Genomic DNA, 24,034 nt, shown 5'->3' with positions numbered 1-24,034 from the left:
ATTAAATATATCAATTTACACTATACCCCATGTTAAATGTAAATAGTTTCTTCAACAACATGGATAATCTTCAGTGATGTTGTATCATTTACCCAGAGGATAAAATACCAGCAGTGCTGAATTTCATGTAAGGTTATTCACAGCCTGGCCTCGGCTACTTTTCTGTCTTTGTCCACTGTCGCTTTCACAAATCTGCACTTCTTAAACATATTTTCACCTTATTCTGCAATCAAATTTTATTCATCTCTAAGGTTTCAGAAACTTCTCACTAGCCTGGAACTTTCTTTAAGATATAAGCATCATCTTAATAAGAAGAGTCTAGTAAATAGGTGACTGATATGATAGGAATCCTTACATTTCTATTTGAATTTATTCAGAGTCTTTGTCTATGCCTATAACAAGTGTGTAAAAGAAAATATGTTTTTATTTGATTTAAGAAACTAATCTAGCTGAGTTCAGTAATAGATGATTGTACCTAATATATAGTGGAATCATGGAAAGAAAAGACAGGAAGGGAAAAATCAATCAGAAGAGCATTTGAAGCAGCAGAAATTGTAGGTTTAAAGGCATGGAGGTGTTAGTGATTCTGACAATAAATACTTTAGAATGTTTAGTGTTTGGAAACTTTAAGGAGATGAGACTAAGGAACAAAAAGACCAGAACTTGAGAGCACTTTAGTTCATTCAAAATTCAGTGTTTATTCTGTAGATATGAATGTTATTGAAATTTACTTATTTTATAAACACTATATTAAAAAAACTCTCAATTATAAGGAACTATAAATACTGTAACACCTCCCTAAGAGAATGAAATAACATTATAAATAAAAATGAAGCAACTTCTAGAAGAAGATATCCTTTCCAAAATATAGATCTTAATTAACACCTTACGAAGCAGTCTCTACACATGAAAATTGAGGGAATATATGCAACATTAGATATAAACACATTACATTTTTATAATTATAGCTAGTTTTCATTCAAGCCCAGCAATTAACTCAAATGAAATTCAAGCATACTTGACTTCTGTGAATTATATGCTACAATAATTCTAGATACACCCTAGATGAAAGGTCAAGTATGTGCTGATTGTATTTTGGAAAACCAGTCAAATGTATGATTGAAAGGTTACCGAACTAAGAAAATGATGAAATATCTAATAATTTAACCAATGATTTGCCTACATTTACATTATTAAATGAATTCTAGCACATAATTTAGAAGCACATTGAGATCATGGAATTTAATAAACCAAAATAATCTAGTATCAGATTTTTTTAATATAAAAGTGAGACTCAGATTATACCTAAAAGGCTTGGGAAAATCACATGGAATTAAATATAAAGGTCTAAAATAGGACAAACATAAGAATAGCTGAAAATAGAATGTTTTACTCACTCTGGTGAATTGAAGAAATAATGTTCATTAGGAGATAAATTTTACTTCTCTAAGTGTCCTCTTGTTTTCTGATGTTTCAGAAACCAATTTTATGATTTAAAGATGAATACTAAATTACTATTATTTGCACATATCTTTTGTTAACTGCTTATAGCACTTAGCATAGTGCCCAACATATTCTAGGATGTCATTAAATTTTTATCTTGATATAGTTTTATATTTTTTAAAAATGTTTGTAGTTGAGTATCATCACGATGATATCTACATTTGCTTAAAAAATAGGAATACACACATCTAACTGACCTAAAAATTATTCAATCCACTAAGTATACTTGGTGCACACTTAAATGCATTAACTTCTCAGAATAATTTCACAAATTCGTCTACACTTCACCAATGACTCCTAATTCCCAAGACTCTGAAGTTTGATCTAATCCGGGGTCCTCATTTCAAAGATAAAGATATGAGTCTGATAACAGTTGATCAAACGGTTGTGTGGTATTAATCTGAACTAATACCAAGATCTTTTCACTTCTGATTCTTGCCCTTTCTCTTACACCATTACACTGTGATACTGTACTACATTTGACACATATTTTAGAAGCATAATATTTACTAAACTTGATGACTAAGATTGAAGGTCCGAGTTTGGATTGTATCAACCAAAGATAATATTCATCACTTTGAGCATTAGTATTGGGACACCTGTGAGACAAAGTTGCTAAGTTATTATAGAATCCAAGTAAAATGGCATTTATTCTGTCATCCATTAATTTATTAATAAATATTTATTAAGTACTTACTGTGTGTTAGATATTGTTCTAGGGACTGTGAATACAGCTGTTAATAAAATCCCTGCCCTCATTGAGATAGACAGGATAAGACAGACATTAAATACATATAGTTTATTAGATGGTAATAAGTGCTATAGAAAAAATTAGAACTGAAAAATGGGACAGGCAACATCAGAATGGTATTCATACAATTTTAATTAAGGAGGTCAGTAAAAGTCTCACTAAAATGTTCATATTTAAATAAAGGCTTGAATTAGGTAAGTAAGCCATGTGGTTATCTGGGGAAAGAGTATTCTAAAGAGAATATCAAGAGCACATGCCTTGAAGTAGGAATGATTTTGTAAGAAACAAGAAGGGTAACTTGACTGTAGTAAACCAAGTGAGGGAAGAACATGTAGGAGATGGGGCAGAGAGGTAAGATGGAGCCAGGCTCTTCAGGGCTTCTACACCAGATTTTTGACTCTGACTTTTCTCTTAACAGGACAGGAATGCATTGGAGGGTTTTGTGCAGAGAGTTGATATGGTCTGATGGACATTTCAATAGTATCATCCTATGTGTGCTATGCTGAAAATAGATTTAAGGGGGTAAGGGTCAAAAGAGGAAAACAGTTAAGAGGTAATGCTATAATCCTTCCTATCCAACTGCACAGTGAAGGATTATAGTCCTACAGATATCCAGGGAAATTGATAAGATGTGTTTGGATTGTGGGTTCAGAGTTCTGTAAATATTTTTATCATATACTACTTTCTGTAACAAAAAGAACTTGAATATTTAAAAACAATAGCTTCTGAAAATATAATATGTCACATTGCTTACAGATTACGTCAATGTAGGCAGATCTTAAAGATTTTTCAATGTAAATGCATGCTTATATTCAGATTGTAAATTAATTGCAAAATAAAATGTCTTGTATCACTGATTTATGTATCCATAGATACCACATGAATATATTTTTAAATTAGCAACTTAGTAATTCAAATACATTTTTCTTAATTACTCAGAATTATTTTCTATCTATTATTTTTGGTTTAGTACACAGAGTGAACACTTCATTTAGAGTGAAAATGCAGCAAACTCCTTAGTATACATTTTATTCCAAGTATAAACTGATATAAAATGAAAACTGTTAACTGAAAAATGACTTTTTATGACAAATAAAAATCATTTTGTTTAATACAATGATATTCTGAAACACTGAGTATACGAGGCACACCAAACATAAACATGGATTTTTCTGTCCCATTCATAACTCCACAACAGAATTTAGAAACTTCATCTGCTTGAGTGGAGGGGTTGTTCCTCTACTACTGTGACAGCTATTGATATTTAGTAAAAGACCAGGCCTTCGGATCAATGCATTTTTTTTCTAGGTCCTCTATTTAACAGTAGTCTAGACTTGCATCCTCAGTAACAGAAAAAAAAAACAAATCAAAAAAACAACAACACATTCTCATCCCAGTTTGCATTTATAATTTTTAAAAATATTATTATATCCAGTTGATGATTCTGTCTCTGAATGTTTCTTGCCAGGCTGAATCTTAAAACTGACACCTGGCTCAGGATGGTGTTTTAAGCATGTCCAAAGATATTCAGAAGCAGCATGTTACAGCTTAAAAGTTTAGCATAGTCCTTGCCATGGGGGATTTTAATTCACCTGGATTCTAGGGAGAATAAAAGAGATTACTTGAAGAATCAGGTCTATCAGATACTGGCTTATGTCATCATAGGGCTAAAATTATGGTTAGAAGAGTAGAAGACTCAGGATTACCCCTATTGGGGCCTGTGGCCAATCAGAGTGGCCAAAGGATCCAATGGTCTGATAGGCAGTAAAGAATAATGCTCTTAAACATATTTATGGGAGAGGCTTGTTAACTAATGGAATAATAAAAAAAAAAAGACAGGAATGAGAATGACTGATACAATACCACTGCAACGTATGTCTGTACAAATTGGTGGTGTTAGGTAAGTAATTTATCCTCTCAAAAGTGGCAGGTTTATCATGGAATGCCTTTATTCATGGCATCATATGTACTAATGTACTAAAATATATCAATACATACCTAAAGTCATAGGCGATTTATTAGTAAAAGTTTGGTTATTGTATTTATCTTAAGTGCTGAAATATTACCCTATAGATTTCATTCATCTGGTCACTTTCCTGTCATTTCCCTATATCTATTAATAATTGTGTTCTTTCTATGATATTACATAAGTATTTTATTTTCTTGCCTTAACAAACCATCTCTTTATCCTGCTAATCTACTTATTATTTAATGAAAGTAAAATAAAAATTCGAAAATTAATGTGTATCCAGCTTCTTATAAGAAGCTGGTTCTAGTTAGTTATTAGAAAGATTTCAAAGAAATCTGAAATCTCTGAAAGATTTTAGAGAAAGTGAACATTTATATTGATGTCAATTACAGAATCATTTCAAATAAAATTAATAAAGAAACAAGTATTCTGCATCTGCTCATTTTAACACAAGTTTGTTTTAAGAGGAAATAATAGTTGTTTAAATGAGTACACTGAAAACAGGGGTCAGTGGAGAACAAAAAACGATTCATTTTTAGAACAAGGTTCTAACACTAGGGAATGTTCCAAGAAGCATTTCATTTTCAAATGAATACCTTCCTCTTGGAGCCAAAGGTCAGCGAGCTAGCATTAGTTAAAGAGGTCTCAGCTGAACCAAAGTTAAATAACAGACAAAAGTCACCCACAGCAGTGTCTCTCTAATCCATAGATGTGTCTCCAAGGGCGGCAAGCCAAAGCAGAAAACAGAGATTTGTTAAAGGTGCTACCAAGTGCTGTGATCAGCAAGCATCTTGGGCTGAGAGCTAAGGATTAGAAGCTTTTTTGTTCTCCACACGGAAGAAAAAAGTTCTATTTATGTACAGCTGCGTATTGAGTAAATGTATATATTTGGAATTGATTAATCTTTTATAGCACAACATAGCCAATTATAGTACTACTTAGAATCCAGACATTCCAGAGTAAACACAAGAAATTTTATAAAAATGCTATAGTCATGATGTAATAGTCAACCTAATGCACAGGTGAAATTTAAAAAGTGAAAGTCTTTCAGTGAAAAGATTTTGCATCCTGTTGAAAACATCAGTACCACAACCCGGTTTCATACTCTCAGAGAAATAAATATTGATTTCCCTGCTTCATCCCTTACCAATGGCCAGCAACTGCTTTCATTGCTCTGAATATTTTGTTTTACAATTGACAGATTCTGTTAGCATTGGATTTTTATTGTTTCATTGTTCTTCTCAAAAAGGCATTTGTGTTATTTTTTTGTGATATAGACAAGACAGAAAAAGGGATGAAATTAACATAGCTCTCCTTATACCATAACTCCCTTGTCAATATGGTTTACCTACTTTTGGCCTTACTATCACTGAATTTACAAGATTTTTTTGAAAACGATGCTGTTTTCCTATTACATTCTTTTTAGCAAATCAGACTACAAAATTATGCACATTTATGCAACGATTAATTGGAACCAGAAGCTGCTCAGAATATTTCATGTGAATGAAGTTTAAACATCCCATTCTTTACTTGATTACTGACAGTTGTTGTCTGGTGCTTTGTGTAGGCAGGTGTTGTGATTATATTTAATGTTAAATATCTTTGGACAAATTAACCAATGCAGTCCAATATGTGCATGGACACTGACTTGATCTACTACATTTTATTTTATTGAAAACCTTGTATGCAAATCTGACTGAATAATTCAGAATAAATATTAAAACAACATTGATCTAATTCACCAGACTTCAGTTTGTTTGCATGCCAAATGGAAGAGTTCGGGAATTCATCCAATTGGAAAATGACCCAAGGAAATTATCTAAACACACACACACACAAATCAGTATCTTGTTATGAAAGTATTTTTTAAAATATACAGATTAAACAATTCTAAAGCAGAGACATGAAACTATTCATGAAAAAACATATTTATGTTATTATCTTACCCTTCTCTCAATAAAACTACTTGAAGAATACTCAAAAAAATACCCCCAGTAAAAATGTGTTTGCAGAGACTCCATTTAGATATTTCAGTAGTTAATAATTCATGGATGATTTCTAAGACTTTATACTGGATTCCACTCAAGAAAAAAAATAATGCAATATCAAGGTTTTATTAATTTGCTTTACAAATTCTTGAGAAAGTTACAAAATTTGGTTATAAATTTGATTGGGACTTTTTGCTAAACATGTACCAGTTTATCAGTTTTTAGAATGCACAATTAATATACAAATTAACTAGTTTAAGAATCACATAATCAGATTATTCTGTACCTTCAAAGTCCTCATAGAGCCCAGAATATAGTTAGTGATAATTTTGACTGAACAGAACAATGATGGCCATAGAAAATAAACAGGTAGTGACTGGGAGGGTAGAAAATGTTGATTTTGTGCATCAGTTGACCTGTGTAGAAAGAACAATATGGGAGAGAAGGAAAAAAAAACTTATTCTACATTTTTTTCTTGTGTAGATATATATGCATATATCTGTAAACAGAAGTTTTTCCAGGAGTCCAAAATCTCAAAATAATTGCTGTGCTAATCCAGAGCGAGAACACTGCTTATGAATATTTTTATAATTATTATGCTATTTCAGTAAAAAATATTACCAAATATGTACTCTAGGAAATCTCTAAATGATGACTAAGTTATTTATTAAATATTATACAACACTGGAAATAATAATTTATTTGTAAATATAAACTATGCACTAGCATTTTTGTCTTTTTCTTAACATAAATATACTCCTACTGTGAATTCATCTACAAGGCCAAAAAAAGTGATCAACGACGCTTCTAATTACTTATTAATTTTGACAGCAACATTTTCTTTTAATCAAGGGTTATTCATCAAATTGTATTAATGATTGGATTTTCTAATCTATAGACTTTCAAATGTTCTTACAGTAAAATATACTCTGTGATTCAGATTTAAATAACCAATCTATGCAAAAGAAACAAAGTATCAAACAATATATCAAAAATTAAATACCAGCTAAAAGGAAAGGGAGATACAGAGATAGATACCATAATATATTTCTTTTACAATCTGAGTTATCTAAAAACTCTATGGTACACTACAACATCAGTCCTATGACTTCTTTTAACTGGTGCTAAATTTTGTTTTTTTATTATTTATGTGGACATACAAATTCAACATTTCCCACCTATTCACATGTATTAGGTGTTTGGAAAGTAGTTAAATAATTGCATTATTTTATCCAACTTTGATATAAATAAATATTGATATTTTAATATTTATAGATTCAAGTTAAGAAATTTAAAGTTATGTTCTCATGGCATTGATAAACCTAACTAGTAAACCTATAAAGTATGCATCTGTTGCTTGAATTTACTTACTCATTAAGCTTTTTAAGGGGTCTAAGAGTTTGGAATGGTGTTAAGTAAACATTACTGTATTTTAAAAGTCATCTCATCACTGTATAAGAGAAGTCTTTTTTAAGTCACACTGTTAAATGTGTGCAAACTATGTAGAATATTCTTTTTTATATTTGCATTTTACTTGTTTCATGAATATTTAGATTTTTGTTTCTTTATTTACTCTCTAAAGTATAACTTTTCAATATGTCTTTGTAAACACGGGATTTAGATTATAATTAGTAAATTATTTTATTAAATCACCTACACAAAAAAATTAAAACACTAAATGAAAAGCAAACTTGAAAGAATAGCAGCAGAATTTTTTATAGTCGTTGTTCAGAAAATAAACACACATATGGAAAAATAATTGTACTCCCCAAAACAAAAGTTTCACTTTTTGGAACTATCACAACTCAAACTCAAATCTCAATCCAAGCAAGAAGTTTCTAGGATATTTTGAAATATCTAATCATTGGTTTTCAGTGAGTTACATAAACATTAGCTACCTTTTGCTTACCAGGCCATGAAAGCACATATCGTTTTTTTTAAATTTTACTAATATATTTTATTCAACCCACCATATCTCAAATATTATTATTTCAACATGTAATTAATGAAAAAAAGTCATTGAAAATTTTACATTCTTTATCATACCAAGTCTTTGAAATGAAATGTGTACTTTATTCCCAACTTGGGATAGCCACATTTCATGCCTTCAATGACCACATATGGCTAATGGCTACTATACTGCACAATGAAGGTATAGAGTTTATAGAAAGAAAGCAAGAAAGAAAGGGAGGAAGGAAGGAAGGAAGAAAGGGATGAAGGAAGGAAGGAAGGAAGGAAGGGAGGAAGAAAGGGAGGGAGTGGGGGAGGAGAAAGAAGTTGCGTATGATTCCTTCAAAGCAGTAACAATATTTTTTCAGTGGTGAAAAGTAAGCATTAATTGTAACTAAACACTCAAGGAAAAAAAGGAACTATGTAACTTTGGTTTCTTACCAGTGTTTTGAGTGTCTCCCATAGAATATGAAGAAAGCACACATCATAATAACAGCACTTTAAGTTTTGCCCATGCTTGACTTAATTGTTGCTTTTATTTCATGTCTGTTTTCTTTCTTGTATATCATTATAAATGAACATACTGAAGATACCAGCAATGGTATATCATATAATAGGCAAGTGGAACACAGTGAATTATGTAAAAATAAAAGCAAATAGATTTCTCTCCCTCTGGAGAAAATAGCATGAGTGTTGCAAAACAGGAAAAGAATACTAATTAGATATAAAATGAGCTGTTAGTAGAAAGCTTTGAAGACAATTATGGGAAGAATTTATTTAATTTGTGAAGAGATTTATTGCCACTAAAGAGTTTGGAATTGAAAAGTTATCCATTCAATATTACATTATAATAGAAATCCTCACTTTTTCCCCCATGAAGAGTATATTATGGGAGGAATAGGAGGATTAATGAGAAGTAATTTTAGAAGCATAATGCTTGAATGATACCTGTGGCTATTGGAATTGAGAGAAAAAGTAGGATGATACAAGTACTGTCTGCAACTACCAAATCATTTTCTTCATTTATTCCAGTGTGGGAATAGGATAGGCATAGAATAGATATTTCCATTCCAAAAGGAAATTTCCATTTCATGGACCTGGGCCCATGATGGCAGTGGCAGTCCTGCCAAATTCTAAGCTACCTTCTAGGTCATTCTTCCCTTTATTTGAAGGTTAATTCATGTTTGCAGCCAGATAGCTCTATTGGATGTTCCTATAGAATCCCTTTCTTCATTTATTTCCCTTCAGGCCTAGTTGGCAGTGTTTCTACTTCTATAAAATTACCAAAAACCTTGTTGGCCTTCCATGTAAATCACAGGCATCCAAACCATGGGACAACAGGATTTTCCAAAGACCTTTCCTGGATAATCCCATCTTTATTCCTGGCTTTTGCTGAGGTGATTGATTGGGTCCATGAGCCACACCTGTAATCTCTTTAGCAAATGAGCCAGGCCATCCACACATTTTTGCAGTATGGATGGGCTGTAAATTTTCCAAATATTCAAGTTCTAGGTCTTTTTGTTTTTAATGGTTTGTTGTTGTTTTGTTTTGTTTTGTTTCTGCTTAGCAATTTCTTCTTCAGTTTATGTCTCACCTCTCACATTTTACTATAACCAACAGGACTCAACTTCCTGGTTCCAAAATCAACGTTAGCTTGCTTCTCCCTGTGGCTTCACATTATCTTCCGTCTGTGCATGTTTGTATCCAAATCCCTCATCTTATAAAGACAATAGTCATATAAAGTAAAATATGTATTAGTGAGAGTTAGAGTTCTCCAGAGAAATAAGAAATAAGAGCAATAAAATGTATGTGTATATAATTGTGAATTAATACAATGTATAGTTAAAATAACTGCTTCATCAACAGGTAGTATTTTACTTGTTTTAAGAGTATGGAAGAAAAGAATGTGGAAAATAGTATTACTTTTGGTAATAGTATTGCTAGTAATTGTCCTGGAAATTTTATATAGACAATCTCATTTATTTCTTATAATCAATCTGAAAATTAAATAGTTTTTTTCTTATTTTGAAGGTGAAGAAACTGAAGTTCCACAAATATATTTTTCCCAATACCAAATAAGGTGATCAGAGATTTTTTATAAATTGTTGTTGCCATTTGTTATTGTTACAAATAACTCACAACTTTGGTAAACTTTAGCAAAAGGTATAAGAAAGAAATAATTCATAGAATAAAAGGAAAGGTGAGAAATTTCTCCACTGAAGATGGGAGCCTAACATACACAGAGTCAGGTGGCCAGAATTAAATTTGTCTCCTAAAGACTCTACCTTTGAGGTAAAAAAGCTCTAAACATTTCCATTCTTTCTGTCACTCCAGATTTAAATTCCTAAGTGATAGGGATTGAATCATCTTGTATTCATCATATATTCAACCATTGGCTAGGGGATGACAGAGGACTTTGAATAGCAATCCCACCAAAACTGAATTAATCGGAGAAGTCTGGCAAACTAGAACTTAACTGAAGTGCTGTTATCAAATGAAGGAGAAGAGGCATGGGTATTAGGCAGACAAAACCCATTGATATTTGTCAGAGCTAGTAGGTGTGAAGATAAAACGCTAACCCAAGTTTGGATGAAAAGTCCATTAGATTGTCTTTGAGTTTTTCTCATAGGCAACAACTATTAACAGCTTCCTTTCCAATTGAGAATCAAGAATTTTGTCTACTGTTTGCCAAAGCTCCACTGTTTTCCACAATGAATTTTTTTTAATTGAGGTATAGTTGACATATAACATTCTCTTAGCTTCAGGTGTATAACATAAAGGTTCAGTAGTTGTGCATATTACAAAACGATCACCACAAGTCTAGTTAACATCCATCACCGTGTATAGTTACATATTTTTTCTTGTGATGAGAACATTTAAGATCTACCCTTTTAGCAATTTTCAAACATGCAATAGAGTATTATTATCTATAGTCACCATGCTGTACATTACATCACTATGACATTTATTTTATAACTGGAAATTTGTACCTTTTAATCCCCTTCACCCATTTAGGCCACATCCCCACCCCCACCTGTGGCAACCACCAATCTGTTCTTTGTATCTATGAGCTTGTGTGTGTGTGTGTGTGTGTGTGTGTTTGTCTTGGTTTTGTTTTAGATTTCACATATGTATAAGTTCATAATGGTGTCTGTCTTTTCCCATCTGTCCACAATGAAGATTTGGCATCAAAATATATCTGAATCTTCTTGACAGTAAGAATTTTAGTCTCTGCAGTAAATGAGATACCAATAGTCATGCATATATTTTTGATAAGAAAACTAATAGGGTAGTAAATCACTGTGAGAAGAAATTTTCTTTCTAAGAACCCTCTTGATGAGAACATTACCTTAGTATGTCGTTAGGAAAGAATTCTGATGAAATCCATAATCAATGAGTATAATATTTCATTTGAAAAAGAGTCCTCAAGATGTCATTGAAAACGAATAACACTTACAATTGTAATTTAATCACCCTATTTTCAATGTTATTCTATCTCCATAACTTCTACTTTAGGAATCTTCTTATAACTCATAAATAGAGATCTACCTTGACCTTACCCTGTCAGTATATCTCATGAATAGAGGTTATAAGATAATGTCATTTCCATTCCAAATTTTCAGAGCCAATATTATTCTTTCAACATTATGCCATCCATAATTTCTGTAAACTAGTTTAGCTTGATATTTATAATATCATTCACTTGTTGCCATTTATTATATTTTATAATAATTTTCAAGAAATGCAGCATGACTGAGAGGGAGACGGGATTAAAAAAACAAACATTTTCTATGCCACTTTGATTCATTGTTTCTAATGATATTACAAATTATTATACTAGTTTGTAATATAAGGCATTCTTGCTTCTTTCCAAAGAGTGTTTCTAAAACCATAACTTGATATGTTTATATAATTGCTATTATATTCACAGTAAATCAAGAACAGCTTGAATAGATATAATGGTCTTACTGTTATGGGTTGAATTGTGTCCCCTTAAAAAAGATATGTTGGAGTCCTAGTACAAAGTACCTCGACTTATTGAATGTGACCTATTTGAAATTAGGGTCACTGAAGGTGTGATTAGTTAAGATGAGTTCACACTGGAGTAGGGAGGGTAGGCACCAATCCAATATGACTGGCGTTTTTAGAAGAAGGTGACCATTTAAATACACAGAGACACACAGGGAGAACACCGTGTGATTATGAAGACAGAAATTGGAATTATGTGGCTATAAGCCAAGGAATATCAAAAATTGCTGAAAAATCACCAGAAGTGAGAAAGAGGTATGGAAAGATTCCTCAACAGGTTTCATGCAGAACATGGCCCTGGTAACACGTTGATTTCAGACTTCTAACGTCCAAAACTGTGAACAATAAATTTCTCTTTTTTAAGCTACCCAGTTTGTGGTACTTTGTTATAGCAGTCCTAGGAAACTAATACCTACTGTAGAGTGTATCATAGATATTGGGCCTGAAACTCAAATGGACATGACTCTTTTTTTAAATGTGTATCTTGAAAGACAATGCCTAACATGACTTTTTACATTCTTAACCATTAACACTAAAAACTGTAGGAGCTGGATACAGTCTTTGTACGATGGCAATGCCTATCAAAAAGCACAGGACATGTTTGAAACAAACGTGGCATTATATATAACTTTGCAGAAAGCCTTTCAACTTTTTGTTTTACTATATATTTACAGCTTCTTAACATGACATAAAGTTATTCAACTTTTGGCTCTTTTGGTATTCTCACTTCTTAATATTTTCCTGACTCTTTTTTGGTAAGTTCGTCAAGTTCCCTTTCACTTCTGGCCTTTAAACATTTTATTCTCTGTGAAATAGTCTTTCCTCTTTCTTCACTTGGCTAATACCTGCTAAGAAAAAAAAATGTATTGAATGACACTTGCTAAAGATGGTAAGGCAGAGAGGTCAGTGGATGGAAAATTACTAAGAGGAAACAGGGTAGTCATGTATAGAGAGTTGGGGGTTCTGGTTAAAATGATTTAGCAGGGGTCTGGTTAAAGTGGATTTTACAAGAAGGTGCACAGATGGGCCTAGGAGAAGGTTTAGGAACCAGAATAATGTTTGGTCAAGCAAAGAACTGTTGTTATACCTATGCATAAAACGAGTCTCTGTTTAATTTCTTTTTCCTCAGGGAGGACTTTCTTAACCCTAACCAGACTAGATTAAGTTCTCTTATTATATACTCTTGTTACATATCTCTCTTGTAACTCTGTTCATCACACTAATAATATTCACCACTCTTTTCACAGCATAGTGTTCCCCTGAGAACACTTTTATTGGTCTTACTCATAGCTGAAAGTCCAATACAAAATTCTGGGCACATACTTATGTACTCATTATATATTTGTCAGTTTAATGAAAACTGTGGCTCTAGAAGAAGAGTTTCTTTGAATATTTTAGGTGAATGAAAATCCTTAAACAACTTTTAATAAAAAAGAGAGCATATGCACCAAAACATCAATGCTGGCACAGCAGTGTTATTAATTACATATTTCTATCTATTAACACAATAGCTCACATAGAGAAGTAAAATGATTCATAATTAGTTTACACTTATATAAATAATATAAATAATAATTACATACATTTTATATCTACATTATTTAAATTACAAAAAGTATCAGGATCAGAAATTGAGGATAATTATAAGCTTTTTCCTTTATTAATTTATATATCAACATTATTTAACATATGCCACAACATACCCAGTATTAACATGCTTGCAAAATGGACTTTTGGAGGCATGAAAAAAAATTTAATGATAAGACTGTAGACACACTTCTGATTCTGACAGTTTGCATGCATATAGTAGTGCAATAAACTGCTAAAGGTTCGTTTTACAAAGATTACCCTAATTACTGTTACAAGTATTTTTAGATATTGCCTATACTATATAATTCCATAGAATATCTTGAAATTATTATTTTAGTTTGGGATCCAGTATTTGTTTGGGAGCTAATATTTATTCTGTTTTCTTTACATACACATTTTATATGGGCTAAAATATTCATTAATTTATTTTAAAGAGTATTATCTTACTGATTTTATAATGCTCAAAGCTGAACCCAGATAATTAACTAAATCTTGGCATACTATATAATTCTCAAAATATAATTCATCTTAGGGAAACAAACAAACAACCTCCAAACATGAAATAAAAGTACAAATTAAAAAATCAACAAACCTCTCTGTTCTTCTTTTCTTAGAAAAAAAAAAAGTAAAAGAACCTGCTGTTATCTTTCCTTAGGGGTTCATACAAACTGTAGAACAAAATCTAAAAATTAAATCTCAAAAATGTTTCAATTTATTTGATGACTTAATAATGAAAAGAACGAATAAGAACCTGCTGTATAGCACAGGGAACTCTACTCAGTACTCTGTAATGGCCTATATGGGAAAAGAATCTTAAAAAAAGGAGTGGATATATGTATATGTAAAACTGATTCACTTTGCTGTACACCTGAAACTAACACAACATTGTAAGTCAACTATACTCCAATAAAATTGTTTTTTAAAAAAAGAATATTTACTTATATATTGCCATCTTATTATAGCATTCCCATAATATATTTAAAGCAACCATTTGCTATTCAAGATACAGTTAGGTTTAACTTTTATGACTACCTGATCATGAATGTCCAACATTCTGATCACCATTAGTTGCTTACTCTGTTACTCTGAACCTTCTTATCAGACAGGGAAGTATGCTCCACTCAAAGCCAATGGTAAATATTTAAGTTGGTTCTGCACATGCATAAAACACAGTTATGGAAAATATCTTTAAGTATTTTTTAATTAAAAAGAGCCATATGCATGAAAACATCAATTCTGTTTTCAATAAAGTATAAAAAAAGCCTCAGTTTACTTAATTGCTTTAGTATCTGAGAACGAGAAGGAACATAGTAAAATGGTAAACAGTGGAACACACTACATGTAGAGAATAATACTACACTAGGAATTGGGAAAACTTTCTTTCAGTTCTAACATTCATCTAAAGTTATTTATAAATGTCTAAATTATGAGATTCCATCAATTTTAAAGGATCTCAAAATATTGTGTGCATTAACAGAAGCTCTTCCCCAAATTAAGAGCAATAAAAGTCAAACCCAATATCTTTCCAATGTATCAAAAGTTTTTTCACTCATTTTACAAATTTGTTTTAGCTGGTTATTTTATTGAAAACATAGGGAACATATATTCTGAGCAGTGAATTTCAGAAGAAAGAATCACAAACTTTCAATATTAAATGAAACCATCAGAACAGCTAATATAAAACAACAAACATTTCTGACATTTTCCTCTCTTTTCATGAATAAAATGGGCATAAAAGTCTTGTGAACTAAAACCTAACAATGATAATTTTCAACACAATGATATCAAATCTGCAGGTCCATAGACTTTTCTTTTTTTTAATTTTATTTATTTTTTTACACAGCAGGTGTTTATTAGTTATCTATTTTATACATATTAGTGTACATTTGTCAATCCCAATCTCCCAAATCATTCCACCACCACAACCCTCCCCAGTTTACCCCCTTGGTGTTCATATGTTTGTTCTCTACATCTGTGTCTCTATTGCTGCCTTGCAAACTGGTTCATCTGTATCATTTTTCTAGATTCCACATATATGCGTTAGTAACCAATATTTGTTTTTCTCTTTCTGACTAACTTCACTCTGTATGACTGTCTCTAAGTCCATCCATGCCTCTGCAGATGACCCAATTTCGTTCCTTTTAATGGCTGAGTAATACTCCATTGTGTATATGTATCACATCTTCTTTATCCATTCATCTGTCAATGGGCATTTAGGTTGCTTCCATGACCTGGCTATTGTAAATAGTGCTGCAATGAACATTGGGGTTGATGTCTCTTTTTTTTTGAATAGATCTTTATTGGAGTATAATTGCATCACAATACTGTGTTAGTTTCTGTTGTACAACAAAGTGAATCAGCCATATGCATACATATATCCCCATATCCCCTCCCTCTTAAGCCTCCCTCCCACCCACCCTATCCCACCCATCTAGGTCGTTGCAAAGCAGGAATCTGATCTCCCTGTGCTATGCAGCTGCTTCCACCTCACTATCTATTTTACATTTGGTAGTGTATATATATCAATGCTACTCTCTCACTTCGTGCTAGCTTACCCTACCCCCACCCCGTGTCCTCAAGTCCATTCTCTACATCTGCTTCTTTATTCCTGTCCTGCCCCTCAGAACCATTCTGAACCATTTTTTTTTAGATTCCATATATGTGTGTTAGCATTCGATATTTGTTTTTCTCTTTCTGACTTACTTCACTCTGTATGACAGACTCTAGGTCCATTCACCTCACTACAAATGACTCAATTTCGTTTCTTTTTATGGCTGAGTAATATTGCATTGTATATATGTGCCACAACTTCTTTATTCATTTTTGAATTATGGTTTTCTCTTGGAATATGCCCAGTAATGGGATTGCTGGGTCATATGGTAATTCTATTTTTAGTATTTTAAGGAACTTCCATACTGTTCTCCATAGTGGCTATATCAATTTACATTCCCACCAATAGTGCAAGAGGGTTCTTTTTTCTCCACGCCCTCTTCAGCATTTGTTGTTTGTAGATTTTCTGATGATTCCCATTGTAACCAGTGTAAGGTGATACCTCATTGTAGTTTTCATTCTTGTCCATCTGTATGTCTTCTTTGGAGAAATGTCTATTTAGGTCTTCTGCCCATTTTCTGATTGGGTTGTTTGTTTTCTTAATATTGAGCTGCATCAGCTGTTTATATATTTTGGAGATTAATCCTTTGCCTGCTGATTCGTTTGCAAATATTTTCTCCCATTCTGAGGGTTGTCTTTTCACCTTGTTTATAGTTTTCTTTGCTGTGCAAAAGCTTTTAAGTTTCATTAGGTCCCATTTGTTTATTTTTATTTCCATTTCTCTAGGAGATGGGTCAAAAAAGATCTTGCTGTGATATATGTCAAAGAGTGTTCTTCCTCTATTTTCCTCTAAGTTTTGCAATGTCTGGTCTTACCTTTAGGTCTTTAATCCATTTTGAGTTTATTTTTGTGTATGGTGTTAGGGAGTGTTCTAATTCCATTCTTTTGCATATAGCCATCCAGTTTTCCCAGCACCACTTATTGAAGAAACTGTCTTTCTCCACTGTATATTCTTGTCTCCTTTGTCATAGATTAGTTGACCATAGGTGCGTGGGTTTATCTTTGGGCTTTCTATCCTGTTCCATTGATCTATTTTTCCGTTTTTGTGCCAGTACCATATTGTTTTGATTACTGTAGCTTTGTAGTATAGTCTGAAGTCAGGGAGTCTGATTCCTCGAGCTCTGTTTTTTTCCCTTGAGTGCTTTTGCTATTCGGGATCTTTTGTGTTTCCATACAAATTTTAAGATTTTTTGTTCTAGTTCTGTAAAATATGCCATTGGTAATTTGATAGGGATTGCACTGAATCTGTAGATTGCTTTGGATATTATAGTCATTTTCACAATATTGATTCTTCTAGTCCAAGAACATCTCTCCATCTGTTTGTGTCATCTTTGATTTCTTTCATCAGTGTCTTTTCTGAGTATAGGTATTTTACCTCCTTAGGTAGGTTTATTCCTAGGTATTTTATTCTTTTTGTTGCAATGGTGAATGGGATTGTTTCCTTAATTTCTCTTTCTGATCTTTTGTGGTTAGTGTATAGGCATGCAAGTGATTTCTGAGCATTAATTTTGTATCCTGCAACTTTACTACATTCATTGATTAGCTCTAGTAGTTGTCTGGTGGCATCTTTAGGATTCTCTACGTATAGTATCATGTCATCTGCAAACAGTGACAGTTTTACTTCTTCTTTTCCAATTTGTATTCCTTTTATTTCTTTTTCTTCTCTATTGACATGACTAGTACTTCCAAAACTATGTTGAATAATATTGGCAAGAGTGGACACCCTTGTCTTCTTTCTGATCTTAGAGGAAATGCTTTCAGTTTTTCACCATTGAGAATGATGTTTGCTGCGGGTTTGTCATATATGGCCTTTGTTATGTTGAGGTAGGTTCCCTCTATGCCCACTTTCTGGAGAGTTTTTATCATAAAGTGGTGTTGAATTTTGTGAAAAGCTTTTTCTGCATCTATTGAGATGATCATATGTATTTTATTCTTCAATTTGTTAATATGGTGTATCACATTGATTGATTTGGTATATTGAAAGATCCTTGCATCCCTGGGATAAATCTCACTTGATCATGGTGTATGATCTTTTTAATGTGTTGTTAGATTCTGTTTGCTAGTATTTTGTTGAGGACATTTGCATCTATATTCATCAGTGATATTGGTCTGTAATTTTCTTTTTTCGCAGTATCTTTTTCTGGTTTTGGTAGCCTCGTAGAATGAGTTTGGGAGTGTTCCTTCGTCTGCAGTTTTTGGGAAGAGTTTGAGAAGAATGGGTGTTAGCTCTTTTCTAAATGTTTGATAGAATTCACCTGTGAAGCCATCTCATCCTGGACTTTTGTTTGTTGGGAGATTTTTAATCACAGTTTCAATTTCATTACTTGTGATTGGTCTGTTCATATTTTCTATTTCTTCTTGGTTCAGTCTTGGAAGGTTATACCTTTCTAAGAATTTGTAAGTGTAATCTACTGTTTTTGGATGGAATGTCCTACAAATATCAATTAAAACTATCTGGTCTGTTTTGTCATTTAAAGCTTGTGTTTCCTTATTAATTTTCTGTCTGGATGATCTGTCCATTGGTGTAAGTGAGGTGCTAACATCCCCCACTATTGTGTTACTGTCAATTTCCTCTTTTATAGCTGTTAGTAGTTGCCTTATGTATTGAGGTGTTCCTATGTTGGATGTATATATATTTATAATTGTTATATCTTCTTCTTGGATTGATCCCTTGATCATTATGTAGTGTCCTTCCTTGTCTCTTGTAACATTCTTTATTTTAAAATCTATTTTATCTGATATGAGTATTGCTACTCCAGCTCTCTTCTGATTTCCATTTGCATGGAATATCTTTCTCCATCCCTTCACTTTCAGTCTGTATGTGTCCCTAGGTCTGAAGTGGGTCTCTTGTAGACAGCATATATATTGGTCTTGTTTTTGTATCCATTCACCTAGACTGTGTCTTTTCGTTGGAGCACTTAATCCATTCACATTCAAGGTGATTATTGATATGTATGTTCCTATTACCATTTTCTTATTTGTTTTGGGTTTGTTTTTGTCCTTTTCTTTTCTTGTGTTTCCCACTTAGAGAAGTTCCTTTTGCATTTGTTGTAGAGCTGGTTTGGTGGTGCTGATTTCGCTTAGCTTTTGCTTGTCTGTAAAGCTTTTGATTTCTCTGTCGAATCTGAATGAGTTACTTGCTGGGTAGAGTACTCTTAGTTGTAGGTTCTTCCCTTTCATCACTTTAAATATATCATGCCACTCCCTTCTGGCTTGTAGAGTTTCTGTTGAGAAATCAGCTGTTAACCTTATCGGTGTTCCCTTGTTATTTGTCGTTTTCCCCTTGTTGCTTTTAGTACTTTTTCTTTGTCTTTAATTTTTGTCAGTTTGATTACTATGTGTCTCAGCGAGTTTCCCCTTGGGTTTATCCTGCCTGGGACTCTCTGCACTTCCTGGACTTGGATGGCTATTTCCTTTCCCATGTTAAGGAAGTTTCTGATTATAATCTCTTCAAATATTTTCTCAGGTTCTTTCTCTCTTCTCCTTCTGGGACCCCTATAATGTGAATGCTGGTGTGCTTAATGTTGTCCCAGAGGTCTCTTAGGCTGTCTTCATTTCTTTTCATTCTTTTTTCTTTATTCTCTTCCACAACAGTGAATTCCACCATTATGTCTTCCAAGTCACTTTTCCGTTCTTCTGCCTCAGTTATTCTGCTATTGATTTCTTCTAGTATATTTTTCATTTCAGTTATTGTATTGTTCATCTCTGTTTGTTTGTTCTTTAATTCTCATAGCTGCTTGTTCTTTAATTCTTCTAGGTCTTTGTTAAACATTTCTTGCATCTTCTCAACCTTTGCCTACTTTCTTTTTCTGAGGTCCTGGATCATCTTCACTCTCATTTTTCTGAATTCTCTTTTCTGGATGGTTGCCTCTCTCCACTTCATTTAGTTGTTTTTCTGAGGTTTTATCCTGTTCCTTCATCTAATACATTGTCCTCTGCCTTTTCATTTTGTCTATCTTTCTGTGATTGTGGTTTTCTTTCCACAGGCTGCAGAATTGTAGTTCTTCTTGCTTTTGCTCTCTGCCCTCTGGTGGATGAGACTATCTAAGAGACTTGTGCAAGCTTCTTAATAGGAGGGAGTGCTGGTGGGCAGAGCTCAGTAAAACTTTAATCTGCTTGTCTGCTGATAGGTGGGGCTGAGTCCCCTCTCTTTTTGTTGTTTGACCTGAAGCAACCCAGGAGGTTGGAGGCTACAGGCTCTTTGGTGGGGCCTATCTCAGTACTCCAGGAGGGCTCACACCAAGGAGTACTTCCCAGAGCTTCTGCTCCCAGTGTCCTTGTCCCTGCCACAGCTGCCCCTTGCCTCTGCAGGAGACCCTCAAATACTAGTAGGTAAGTCTGGTTCAGTCTACTATGGGGTCACTGGTACTTCCCCCTGGGTCCTGATGTGCACACTACTTTGTGTGTACCCTCCAAACGTGGAGTCTCTGTTTCCCCCAGTCCTGTCAGAGTCCTAAAATCAAATCCCACTACCTTTCAAAGTCTGATTCCCTGGGCATTCCTCCTCCCATTGCCAGACCCCAGGTTGGGAAGCCTGACATGGGGCTCAGAACCTTCACTCCAGTGGGTGGACTCCTGTGGTATAATTGTTCTCCAGTTTGTGAGTCACCCACCCAGTGGTTATGGGATTTGATTTTATTGTGATTGGGCTTCTACCATCTCACTGGGGCTTCTCCTTTGTCTTTGGATGTGGTGTGTCTTTTTTGTTGAGTTCCAGTGTCTTCCTGTTGATGATTATTCAGCAGTTAGTTGTGATCCTGGTGCTCTTGCAAGAGGGAGTCAACTATTCTTTCCCTCTGCATCTCCTGCGCCTGTCAGTACCATAAAAATAACTCCTATATTTTCTACAAAGCTTAGCATAAATATAATAAGGCAGAGTAGATTATTTTTTCTTACTGGAAATGAAACCCATGATTCTTCTCCAACATGCTAAAGTATGCTGGTTTATGATAAGTATGTTCTTTAAAAAGAGAAAATGAATCATTTTTATGGGAGTTGCCCTCATGTTTATTTCAGATGGCAAAATGCTGAAAAGAACCCCATGTGCATAATACAGTGTGGTTACATGGCTGAAATTGAGGAAAACTTCCCTTTGCTTGACAGCAAATCACTATAATATGCATTACTGTAGGGTTCTCTCTATTGTATTCCAGTATCAGGAGATTTGTGTAGTCAGTGTGGTGTATTAATGAAGTAAACTCTCACATTGAGATCAGAGTTCAAATTATTTGCACACTGTACATTTTATGTATGAAATAAGTGGATAATTGTTCTGAGCTATTAAATTGCCTCTTTATCCTCAGTCCTCTTCAGGGGTTGCCTAGTTCTTCAGACTGAAGTGTTTATACACATTAAGGTATAACTGAACTTTAACACTTTGAAATTTTCAGCCACATTTAAGTATTTGGAAACTTATACTAATGATATCTAGAGAAATGAGGCTTGAAAATTTAGAAAAAAATATGTTTTAAAGGGGATTCTTATGGCTATAAAATGGTTCTGGAAAATAACATTTGGATAACATTCACATGAATACATGGGTGAGAAATAAGTAGCCTTCTTTTAAAAGTTCTTTTAATTTAAATTTGCTGACAAATGGTTTGGAAATGTTTGAAAATTTGCTTAACACAAGTGACTCAAAAAATTTTTTTGCTGATCATAAAATATATTTCTTTCACTGAGATAAAATTTTATTTGTATAAATATTCTTGAAACTAACAAAAATATTACTTCAGTTTGTTATTATTAACACTTTTAACAAGGGAAATTCCTGTCTATACTTTAATATAAAAAAATACTTATACAGAGTGTGGATGAAATGAAGACAAAGACAAATTGTAGATGAATTTCTTAAAAATAATAATCCTACTGTTCTACTTAGATATGCGGAATAAAGGAGATTCATAGTATTCAAAGGCTATTTTATAAACCCTAGAACTCTATGAAAGTTAATTTACCAGATTCTGTATACCTACATTATCGCAGCTACAATCTATGGTACTTGATTGGCAGAGGAAAATGGATTATAAGAGATACAATGAAAAAGAAAGAAAGTATTCACTTTCATGAAGTGGATTACAGTTAATTTTTTTCATACTCAAATATATATACTTAAATTTAACAAGTAAAAACTTACACCTACTATGTACATAGTACTATATAAAAGATAAGAAACGAATGTCAAAGAAAATCTGAAAAATCTTCTAAGCAATTCACAATAAATTTGAAAATGAAAGATAAAAATAGCAATTCAAGATAATGAATGATTAAGGTTAAGTAAATGTAATAAGTGCTATATGTTTTCAAAAGAGGCAAATCAGTTGAGGAAAGTCTTGTTAGAAGAGATGGTACAGACTTGATCTTGAAGACTATAGAACATTTGGGTAAAAAGTAAAGTAAAAAAAATAAAAATTACTTGAGTTTAGTGAACATTGAGGTAGCTTGATAGGATAAATTTTCCTTAAGAGTTCAGATGAAATAAAGAAGGTATAATAAATTAGCATCCATGGTAGGCTAAGAGCTCCCCAAAGATGTCTACACCCTAATCTCTGAAAACTGTAAATATACTACCTTATATGTATGGCAAAAGAAATACCAATGGTGTGATTAAAAGCATTTAGATGAGGAGATTATCCTGGATTACCCAGGTGAGCCAAATGTAATCACAGGGTCCTTACAGAAGGAAGGCAGGAGGGTCAGAATCAGAAAATGCAACATGAGGACAGGAGCAGAATCAGTGAAAGAGATGTGATTATAACACTGAAGATGGAGGAAGGGGCCAAGAACCAAGGGAAGCAGTTGGCCTCTAGAAACTGGAGAAGGCAAAAAGTGGATTCTTCTTTCAGAGCCTTCAGAATAAAACAGCCCTGGTGACCCTTTGACTTTAAGTCCAATAAGACAGATTTCAGACTTCTGGCCTCCAGAACTGTAAGGCAATAAATGTGTTGTCTTAAGCCACTGAGTTTGTGGTAATTTGTTACTACAGTAGGCAACTCATATAAGATCATTCACTTTCACTCAGCCCTGACTCCTAGATATTTTCCATTAATGTGAAGTGAGGGCTTTGAGGAAAAAACAGAATAATAGAAAGCACCTACATCTGATGGAATGTACTAATAATGAAGAAGAGTCACACTAAAATTAATTACTTAACTAACTCAAAATAAATTATAATTAATTAAAATGTGGTGGTCTATCGATAGATGAATGGATACAGAAGATATGGCACATATATACAATGGAATATTATTCAGCCATAAAAAGAAACGAAATTGAGTTATTTGTAGTGAGGTGGATGGACCTAGAGTCTGTCATACAGAGTGAAGTAAGTCAGAAAGAGAAAAACAAATACCGTATGCTAACACATAAATATTGAATCTAAAAAAAAAAAAAGGTTCTGAAGAACCTAGGGACAAGACAGGAATAAATACATAGAGAATGGACTTGAGTACACAGGGAGGGGGAAGGGTAAGCTGGGACGAAGTGAGAGAGTGGCATGGACATTATACACTACAAAATGTGGAATAGATAGCTAGTGGGAAGCAACTGCATAGCACAGGGAGATCAGTGGTGCTTTGTGACCACCTAGAGGGGTGGGATAGGGAGGATGGGAGGGAGACGCAAGAGAGAGGAGATATGGGGATA

The sequence above is a fragment of the Tursiops truncatus genome, chromosome 7 (assembly GCF_011762595.2).
Source record: "Tursiops truncatus isolate mTurTru1 chromosome 7, mTurTru1.mat.Y, whole genome shotgun sequence".
Lineage (NCBI taxonomy): Eukaryota > Metazoa > Chordata > Mammalia > Artiodactyla > Delphinidae > Tursiops > Tursiops truncatus.
The sequence above is the reverse complement of the archived record's forward strand: the minus strand, read 5'-3'. Positions refer to the sequence as shown.